Source organism: Megalopta genalis, unplaced genomic scaffold, assembly GCF_051020955.1.
Source record: "Megalopta genalis isolate 19385.01 unplaced genomic scaffold, iyMegGena1_principal scaffold0391, whole genome shotgun sequence".
Taxonomy (NCBI): Eukaryota; Metazoa; Arthropoda; class Insecta; order Hymenoptera; family Halictidae; genus Megalopta; species Megalopta genalis.
Genome location: NW_027476460.1, coordinates 134,826 through 144,295, shown reverse-complemented (window position 1 = coordinate 144,295; position 9,470 = coordinate 134,826).

Here is a 9,470-nt window from a genome sequence, read left to right as displayed (position 1 = left end):
GCGAGACATTTTTGGGATACCCTGTATATCATATTGTTATTATTATTTCCATCAATGGATTAAATTTCTTCAGTTGTATCAGTCGTTTATACATCTGATACAATAATATTTTCAGTATTACTATTTTTTGTGTGGATTATCTTCTACAATCTTATCGTTAGTTATTACTGACAATTGTATTACTATGGCTTGATTATCATTTGGAAAATTATCAGTTGCATGACTAGTTTCTTCTATTTTTGTAAAATTCTGTAATAAATTATACAATACATGAAATTCTTTGGATTTTTCAGAATCATATCTCTTCGTCTTCTCCATCATCCAGCAGTGATCAGTCCTGATCGGAAATGACTGCGGCGGGCCCACAATAAACATCACAACAGCAATACCGACTACAAGCCGGTAATACAGACCTCCGAAATTCAACTCTTACAATTGATGGGTTTCGAGGAAGCACGGGTTATCCAATGCAAAGTCAAGGTGGATCCGACCATCTTTTACTGTGTGGGATGCACTCTCACACCTCGGTGGTGAACAACGGCCGACTACAATATATATTCTGCGTACTATAATATATATATTAACTCCTAAATTCTTGATTTAAAACAGAAAATTGCATTTTTGAAATGTGTCAACATACATTCCGCGACGACTGTACATAATGGCTGTTTTGATTCGTGCGAATATTTCTTTGAGGGGAGATTTGGTTTCTGCGTTCGACCGCACGGGCTCTCCAGAGGTTGACGCAGGAGGCCTTGTCAGTCGCATAACCCGCTCAGAAACACAAGAGCGTGAGTTTCAATGTTATTAATTTACGGTGTTTCAAAATTCAACGCCTAGAAACTTCCAAAATTCAACAGTGTTGTCTGAATAACCCCTGGGATGCAAACGGTTAAACCAGGATTTTGGAGGTAGTTTATAGTCATTTTATTATAAAGTAAACAAAAAGAAACATTAAAAATATACTTATATAATACTAATAATAAAATAAGATAATAAAATATAAAATATACTTATACTAACAAATTATATTTACGTTTAAATTTGTTTTTAAGATATTATAATATTTTATTAGTTACGATGGAATTCGTTAAAACATTGTAAACATAATTGGGGTGACTCTGGACACTCAGGCAGTACATTATAGTCTTTTGTTAATTTTTTTTTTTGCTTCGTGGCGCCGGCAGAATCTCTACCGATTCACGCTGGTCGTTTAACGCGTTAATAGCAGTAAACAAACATAAAATCAACAATGTTACAATAAAATTCTTTCTAGATTTTGGCTTACGGCCCTGATAGACAGGTTGAGGGATTTCAATGAGGAAACAAAATAAATAACATCAAATTTGGATAAGTAATTCGAATTAAATATACTTAAGACTGAAAAAGACACACACAAAATTGCAGAGACTGTTTTGATGTACGATATTTTGTAATCTGTACAAAAATGTAAAAATAGATAGACTTGTTAAGACTAATAACATTGGAAAGACAAAAATTTATAAAAGCTTATATAAAGTTAATATTTTCAAAGATTTATATAGAAAGAAAAGAACTAATAATAAGAAAAAAGTAAAACATAACCAAAGATTTACACAAAAAGTAAAAAGAATTTATAGATAAGTTATAACAAGATAAAAGATATAGAAATAAAATAATGAAACAGACAGTTTCTAATTACAGTATTTAAAAAGCAATATCAACACTAAATGTAAGTGTAAATTAATTAAGAAATTGTGATAAAATAGAATTAAAAATTTAGCGAGTTTAAGTTAAATGATAAGTGTTGAAATTTTAGCCTCGAACAAAAATTAATCTATAGTTTACTTAGTAAAATATCTTCAGTTAAGATATCGGTTTACATTTCGTCGGCTCCGTCAGCGGGCAGCGACGGTGACGTAATCTATATATATTAGATGCCGCGATACATCATCGCCGGTACCTTTTGATGTACTTCGTGCCCTAACCGTCACGTATACAATGTAAGACGCGACAAATAAAACGTCTCTGATTGGTGGACACGACGAACCTAAAAAGGGTATAAAAGAAGCGTTTCTTCTTACCGGACAGTCAGTAGAGTTTGATCGCTCGATCGGTTTCGCTCATATACCTTCTCTCATTAAAGAGAGTAAATAAAGTCCTTTTAAGCAAAGTATTAGAATCATATTCATTTTCATTCCATAATCCCAACAGGTTATGGGCCCAGGCAACGTTTTTTTTAATTAACTTTGTTAAGTGTAAAAGGACTGTGCAAAGAGAACAATGGAAAGTGCGGGTATAAAACGAAACATTAAAGTGTTCGATGGTGAACGTTACAGTGTCTGGAAATTCCGTGTACGTGCTGTGCTGGCAGAATTAAACATTATACACGTAATCGACGATGAACCACCACAGAATAAAACGGAGAAGTGGGATATAGCGGACCGAACTGTTAAAGGCATAATTACAGAGTATCTGGCAGACTCGTTACTATGTTTCGTGAAACCAGAAATCAATGCGAGAGAAATCTTCAAGAATTTGGACAATTTGTACGAGCGAAAAAGTCTCGCCACTCAACTGGCTCTGCGGAAGAAATTACTGAGCTTGAAATTGCAAAGTGATACCTAATTGATGAGACACTTCACGACCTTTGACGACCTAATCACTGAATTGAAAGCAGCTGAAGACAACTTAAGTATTGCATTCGTAAAAAAACCAGACTATTGGATCATGAGGTGAAATTGTTAAATGAGAATGCCGATACGAGTGTAAAGATTCTCCAGGCAATTAAACAAAAAAAATAATGAAAGGAGAACATTACAAACAGTGCAGTATGTGCAGCAAAATACAAATGCTGCAAACACAGATGGATTTGCATTCATGGCAGGACATGTGGAATGCAGTAAAGATGGAAGAGAATGGATTCAATTTTTATTGGATTCAGGAGCGTCCGACCATATTATCAATAGGAAGGACTTGGCAACACGTTTCGAGGAGCTGAAGACACCTACTAGGATATCGGTGGCAAAATCTGGAGAGTACATCACGGCAACAAAAAGGGGCGCACTGAACGTAATCAGTGACACAGGAGTCGCAGGAGAATTGAAGGACGTCCTATATTCGCCGGAAGTACCATATAATTTGCTCTCTGTATCGAAGATGCAAAGTATGGGTAATACGATTGTATTTGATAAACAAGGTGTACAGATTTTTTAAATCCGGTAAGGTGATCATCAGGGGTAAGTCCTCGAACAATCTTGTTACAATAGATTTTAAAATAATGCATGAACAAGTGAACTCAGTCTAAATGTACAGTATTATCAAAGGTGATTTTAAACTATGGCATGAGCGTTTAGGACATATTGGAAAAGGTAAATTCCTAGAGTTAAGAAATAAAGGAATGATTAGCGATGTAGAATTGGTAAATAAAATAATACCAAATAATAACCTATGCGAAGCTTGCATTAATGGGAAACAAGCACGATTGCCATTTAAAAGGAAAAAAGATAAAAATCATATAAAAAGACCTTTGTTAATAGTACATTCGGACGTGTGCGGTCCAATCACTCCTTCCACAATAAATAACAAAAATTATTTTGCAACATTTATAGATGAGTACACTCATTATTGTGTTACATATTTAATGGAACACAGATCAGAACCTTTTAATGTTTTTAAAGATTATGTTGCAAAATGTAAATCTCATTTTAATTTGAGACTGGTTAATTTGTACTGTGATAACGGTAGAGAATATCTATCGAATGAGATGAAGAACTATTGTATAGATAAGGGTATAAGTTATCACTTGACTGTTCCACGAACCCCATAATTAAATGGTGTAGCAGAAAGAATGAACAGGACGATCACAGAAAAGGCCCGAGCAATGATAGCCGGTGCAAGTTTAGATAAGAGTTTTTGGGGTGACGCCGTTCTTACTGCTACATATTTAATAAATAAATCTCCAACGAGGGGATTGAAACAAAATAAAACACCGTTTGAATTATGGCATAGTAAAAAAAAAAAAAACCACAAATAGAGTATTTAAGAATATTTGGTTCTACAGTATATGTGCATGATAAAACTAGTAAATCCAAATTTAACGAAAAGTCATGGAAAGGAATACTAGTAGGCTATGAAACAAACGGGTATAGAGTGTGGGACGTGAAAAAAAAAAAAGTAAAAAAAAAAAGGAAAAGTATTTCGTTGCAATATTTGACGAAGTTAATTTCCTAAAGTCAAGGTCGGTAGTGAATATTAAAGAGATTAGTTGTGAAAAATCTCAAAATAAAATTGAAATTTCTGACGTAATGTCAAATTCAATAAAGGACTTGATGAAATCTGATAATGGGAAATCAGATAGTTCAAGTTCGGAAAATAAAATTGAAATTTCTGACGTAATGTCAAATTCAATAAAGGACTTGAAGAAATCTGATAATGGAAAATCAGATAGTTCAAGTTCGGAAAATAAAATTGAAATTTCTGACGTAATGTCAAATTCAATAAAGGAATTAAAGAAATCTGATAATGGGAAATCAGATAGTTCAAGTTCGGAAAATAAAATTGAAATTTCTGACGTAATGTCAAATTCAATAAAGGACTTGATGAAATCTGATAATGGGAAATCAGATAGTTCAAGTTCGGAAAATAAAATTGAAATTTCTGACGTAATGTCAAATTCAATAAAGGAATTAAAGAAATCTGATAATGGGAAATCAGATGGTTCAAGTTCGGAAAATATCGAAAGTAAAACTGATGTTTCTGACGTAAAGTCAAAATCAGTGGGTGAATCTAGTAAGTCTGTTGAAGGGAAAACAGATAAACTAGAGAGTATAAATCCGAACAGAATCAATGAAAAATTCCATAATGGTAATATGGAAATGACAGTAGATAGATCTTCTTCTCATAAAAATACAAATACAGATAGTAAAAATAGCAATAAAAGAATGTTATCAGAACCAAGAAGGAGTGATAGGATTAAAAGGAAACCGCACATTTCATATGATGAGGAGGACATGCCGATTGATTATATGATGTGTGCACAATCGGTAGTTTGTGAAATCCCTGCATCATATCAGGAAATAAATAACAGAAATGATAGGGAACAATGGGAACAAGCTATTAGAAAAGAAATTAATCCTCTTATGCTAAATAAAACTTGGACATTAGTATCAAGGCCTAGCAATAGAAATATAGTAGATTGTAAATGGGTATTTACGATAAAAGATGATGAATTTGGAAATCCATTAAGATATAAAGCTCGGTTGGTTGCAAAAGGGTTTAGCCAAAGGTATTTAGTAGATTATAATGAAACCTTTGCTCCGGTTGCAAGGATTTCAAGTTTCAGATTTATAATTGCTTATGCTAATCAATATAATCTATTAATCCATCATATGGATGTAAAAACCGCGTTTTTGAACGGTATATTAAAAGAGGAAATTTATATGAGAGTACCTGAGGGAATTGAAAGCAAACAGAATCAAGTTTGTAAATTAAATAAAGCCTTATATGGATTGAAACAAGCAGCAAGATGTTGGTTTGAAGAATTCGAAAAGGCTCTTAAAGAAATAGATTTTCAGAATTCCCCAGTTGATCACTGTATTTATGTTTTAGATAAAAAAGATATTTCTAAAAATATCTATGTAATTTTATATGTCGATGATTTGGTAATTACGACAGCAAATATCGTAACAATGAATAGCTTCAAAGATTACTTAATGAACAGGTTTTCAATGCTGGACCTTGGTCAAATTAAATTGGTTCTTGGTATTAGAATTGAAAAGACTGGAGAAAATATAACTCTAGACCAAAGTACTTATATTAGAAAAGTATTAAAGAAATTTAATATGGATAATTGTAAATCCATAAATACTCCACTTGAAAGTAAGCTTAGTTATGAAGCCCTGAATTCAGACGAACAATATGAGGCACCTTGTCGAAATGTTATTGGTTGTTTGATGTATATTATGATCTGTACGCGACCTGATCTATGTGTAGCTGTGAGCATTTTGAGCAGATATACAAATAAAAGGAATAAGGAATTATGGATATGTCTTAAAAGAGTTTTAAGATATTTGAAAGGCACGACAGACATCAAGCTAACGTACACAAGAGGTACATATGATAACATCTTGACAGGGTATGCTGATTCAGATTGGGGTGGAGACGATATGTGCGATAGAAAAAGCACAACAGGATATATATTTAAATTGTTTGAAAAATGTACAATTAGTTGGAATACGAAAAAGCAATCATCAGTCGCGGCTTCTTCAACTGAGGCTGAATACATGGCTTTGTTTGAAGCAGTTAAAGAAGCATTATGGTTAAAATCTTTAGCAATCAGTATCAAAGTAAATATGTCAGAATCCATAGTAATCTATGAAGACAATAATGGTTGTATTAGTATTGCAAACAATCCAACTGGTCACAAAAGATCAAAACATATCGATATTAAATATCACTTCACCAGAGAGCAGGTAGAGAATAAAGTGATAATATTAAAATATATTCCAACAGGTCACCAATTGGCAGATATGCTGACCAAGCCACTTCCAGGACAGAAGTTCATCCAAATGAGAGTTGGAATGGGCGTACAATAATATAATTTTTTTGTGTTCAATTATTATAAGAAGTAAATGGTCTGGTCAGGTTTTTCTGGGTTTCCCTTGACCCTCAGCAACAAATGTTGGACCATATTGTATTTCCCCAGAAGAGAGAAGGTATATCATATCTAGTTAATAAATATAAGAATATTAGACATACATATTTTTTGTTACATATAAATCAAGTATTTCTTTCTTGTTTAATTTTTGAGGGGGCGTGTTGAAATTTTAGCCTCGAACAAAAATTAATCTATAGTTTACTTAGTAAAATATCTTCAGTTAAGATATCGGTTTACATTTCGTCGGCTCCGTCAGCGGGCAGCGACGGTGACGTAATCTATATATATTAGATGCCGCGATACATCATCGCCGGTACCTTTTGATGTACTTCGTGCCCTAACCGTCACGTATACAATGTAAGACGCGACAAATAAAACGTCTCTGATTGGTGGACACGACGAACCCAAAAAGGGTATAAAACAAGCGTTTCTTCTTACCGGACAGTCAGTAGAGTTTGATCGCTCGATCGGTTTCGCTCATATACCTTCTCTCATTAAAGAGAATAAATAAAGTCCTTTTAAGCAAAGTATTAGAATCATATTCATTTTCATTCCATAATCCCAATAATAAGTATAAAACTTATCAGGTAATAAAAGTTATACAATTCAAAAGATAGTTTTAGATATCTAAAAATAAAATTAAGACATACCCATAAAGCGAAGTTGGCAAAAAGCTGTGGCAGAAAGTTTACGATCAAACAGGTTGATACAAAATTTTACGAAAAACTGTCGTGTTTGGGGACATTAAAATGTTATTGTGTATAATTAAAATCGATCAGGAATGTAGTGGAGTTTTATAAGAAATAATTAACCACAAAATAACACAAACTTTCATTTATTTTCACTGACGATATAGAGGGAAAACAAAATCTTGCACAGAAAAAATGTTCCGATCAGGGAAAGTCTTGGAAATAAGTTTCCGATTATGACTGAAATAGTTAGTTTCAACAATGCTAGAAGCGTCGATAGTTAATTATAAACACAAGACGAATCTGCGAAAATGTAAACAAACGCTCTTACATGTTATGCATTAATTAGTTAGTAGTGTTTCACGTAGTGAACAAGCAAGTCAGAAGTGTGCATTATGCCATCACGTGTAAATTATATTCAAACAACATAAAAAGAAGAATAATTGAGCTTCTCAAGGAGGGGAATACACAGAAGAATACAAAGAAGAAATACGATGAGATAGGAAGTTTTTCAAATCGTAAGAATTCTGGTCGTCCTTGTGACAGGCTACGCGGCCCGTTACACCATTATAATAACATCCGGTTAAGGTCAAGCCGACTACGATCCACCTGGAGCAAGATAAGAAGCTGCCCCACGTGGAGCGAGATAAGCAGGTGCCCCAAGTGGAGCAGGATGGTGTGACACCCTACGCACCCCGTTACGTCATTATATCAACATCCGGTTAAAGGAGCAGCCGACTACGATCCACGTGGAGCGAGATAAGAGGGCGTATAAAATCACCGCACATCAAAGACAGGCCATTGAGTTGGAATCAGGGTCTTGACCCATACACACCGAATTGCTGTCCGTCGTTATTATTTTGTACTGTGTCCATTTACTGTATTATACATTCAAGCGTAACCCGCTTGAATGAAATAAAGTTTTTCATATATCTAAGTGTGAAAGTTTACGTCACATCCTCGTGGAACTACTAAACGAGACGATAGAAAACTACGTAATATTCTAAAGAATATGAGAAGAACCACTTCAAAACAATTAACTAAACAATGGATAACAAATGTCTCGGATCATACAGTTAAGAATCGATTAAACAATACAGTTTTCATATATCGAAAAACTAAAACAAAACCCTTGCTTACAAAGGCACAGAGAAAGAAACGCTTGCAATAGTGTAAAGAATGTAGGAATTGGACATTAGACGTCTGGTCGAAAATAATATTCAGTGACGAGTCACGTGTATGCCTTGGAGATGATGCAGGAACATTTGTTTGGAGAAGAACAAATGAAAAGTTTAATGAAGATTGTTTAAACTATCAAGAAAAATTTCCACATTAACACATGATATGGAGCTGTATATTAGCGAAAGTAGTGGGAAAATTGTGTATCCTTTATCACGATGTTAATTCAGAAACATACATTCATATCTTGGAACATATTTTAATCCAAAGCATAGAAAATATGTTTGGAGATTCTGCCGACTTTACCTTTCAAGACGACAACGCTAGCTGCCACCACAGTAAAATAGTGAAGAATTATTTACTACAAAATAACATCAAAACAATACAATAGCCCGCGAATAGTCCCGACCTTAAAGCCACAAAGTAAAGATGAATTTCGACAGGCCATAAAGACAGGCCAAATCAAGAAATTTCACTATTAGATTGCAGAAACTTAATCACATTAATGCTACGGCGTATTAAAGCTGTTATTCGAGCACAGGACAATGTTACAAAATATTAATTACACCTTCGATCGGAAACTTATTTCCAAGTTTTTCCCTGATCGGAAACTTTTTTCCGTGCAAGATTGTGTTATTTTGTGGTTGATTATTATCCCCCACATTCCTGATCGATTTTAATTATACACAAAAAATTAATTGTACACAACATTTTAATGTCCCCAAACACGACAGTTTTTCGTAAAATTTTGTATCAACCAGCTTGATCGGAAACTTTTGCCACGAGTTGTATAAGTAAATAATATAAGTTAACAATATAAGCTTACACATTGTGAAGAAAAATTATAAGAAACATTGTAAGAAAAGCGGAACGCAGTCTTGCAAGCCTCTAGAAAGAAATTAGCACTAAACCAAGAAATTATTAAAAATTTTTAAACTCTGTACAGGAAAGAGGCTGTAGAAACT